The 1,854-nt window shown below is 47.6% G+C and overlaps 1 pseudogene; it reads left to right on the top strand.

Annotated features, from left to right (window-relative positions):
• Positions 1-345: 345 nt before the first annotated feature.
• LOC133042320 (acetyl-CoA acetyltransferase, cytosolic-like) lies at positions 346-1,532 on the top strand (annotated as a pseudogene).
• The last annotated feature ends 322 nt before the right edge of the window (positions 1,533-1,854 follow it).

The following is a 1,854-nucleotide window of genomic DNA, read 5'->3' as shown; positions in this document are numbered from 1 at the left end:
AATTATTATGTGTCTGGCAAGCATGTCACACATTGGGTATGCAACAAGGATAAAAAAGATAGGACCTTTGTTCGTGAAACTTACAGGGATGGTTGGTAATTGTGGTACACTGAATAATGCCTCCTTCCAAAGATGTCTGTGCACTCATCCCTGAAACCTGTAACAATGTTATATTACATGGTCAAGGAACTTTGCTGACGTAGTTAAGGTTACTGATCTTGACATGGAGATAGCACCCTAGACTATATTGGTAAGAACATCTAATCACATGAAACTTAAAAGCCAGCACTAAGCCGACTGCCCTGGGGCCCACAGTAGCTGCTCCAGAGGCGGTAGTGCGGCGGGATGAGTGCAGACTCGGACCCGGTGGTCCTCGTCTCCGCGGCGCGCACCGTCACAGGCTCCTTCAATGGTGCCTTATCCACCGTGCCTGTCCATGACCTGGGCTCAACTGTCATCAGAGAGGTCCTGAAAAGGGCTGCTGTGGCTCCCGAAGAAGTCTTGGAGGTCATATTTGGACACGTTTTGTCAGTAGGCTGGGGCAGAACCCTGTTCGACAGGCCAGTGTGGGTGCAGGAATCCCCCACTCTGTTCCAGCGTGGAGCTGCCGAATTATCGGCGGGTCAGGCCTGCAAGCCGTGTGCCTTGCAGCCCAGTCGATAAGGATAGGAGACTCCAGCATTGTTGTTGCAGGAGGCATGGGAAATATGAGCAAGACTCCTGATTTGGTTCACTTGACGGGAATCAAGATTGGGGAAAAACCACTGACTGACCATATACTCTGTGACAGTCTCACTGAGGCATTCCATAACTATCACACGGGCATAAGAGCCGAACTTGTGGCCGAACAATGGCAAGTGAGCAGAGAAGACCAGGCCAAGGTTGCAGTGCTGTCCCAAAACAGGACGGAGAATGCACAGAAGGCCTGCCGTTTAGACAAAGAGATCGTACCAGTTTTTCTATCTTCTAAAAATAGGTCTTACTGAAGTTAAAACAGATGAGTTTCCTCACCATGGGAGCAACATCGAAGCCGTGTCCAAGCTAAAGCCTTGCTTCCTTATGGATGGAATGGGAACAGTCACACCAGCTAATGCTTCAGGAATGAATGATGGTGCTGCAGCAGTGGTTCCGATGAAGAAGTCTGAAGCTGGCAACTGTGGGCTCACACCCTTAGCACAGATAGTTTCCTGGGCACAAGCAGGTGTGGAGCCTTTATGGGAATAGGACCAATTCCAGCAATAAAGCAAGCTGTTGCAAAAGCTGGGTGGTCACTGGAGGATGTTGATGTATTCGAAATCAATGAAGCCTTTGCAGCCCTCTCTGTTGCAGTGGCTAAAGAACTTGGTTTAAACCCAGAGAAGGTCAACACTGAAGGAGGAGCCATAGCCCTGGGCCATCCTCTTGGAGCATCTGACTGTTGTATTCTTGTCATCCTGTTACACGCACTGGAGTAGAAGGGTGGACATCGTGGTGTTGCTGCCCTAAGCACTGGGGGTGGGATGGGAATAGCAATGTGTGTTCAGAGAGGGTGAAACTGCCCAACAGCTAATTAGGCTGAGTTAAACTAAACCACAATTGCATTTCTAAACTAATAATACTAAGTCATGTGAAACCAGAGGGCCAAAGTGAGGGTGGAAACTATCTCCCACTTCACATGAAATGTAAGACTCAACAGCCTGTTGCACTTTAATGTGTAATATTCGAGGTACAAGCAAGCTGCATCTAACATTGTTATAAATAAAACAGATCAGTCATCAAGGAAAAAATAAATAAAATTCAGAGACCCTTTCTTGGTTAAAGCTGGAGGGAGATAAGGAGCTAAAGAAAAGGAAGGAGAAATGAAGCATGAAAAGG

The sequence above is a fragment of the Dama dama genome, chromosome 21, assembly GCF_033118175.1.
Source record: "Dama dama isolate Ldn47 chromosome 21, ASM3311817v1, whole genome shotgun sequence".
Taxonomy (NCBI): Eukaryota; Metazoa; Chordata; class Mammalia; order Artiodactyla; family Cervidae; genus Dama; species Dama dama.
This window is presented reverse-complemented; position numbering and strand designations above follow the sequence as displayed.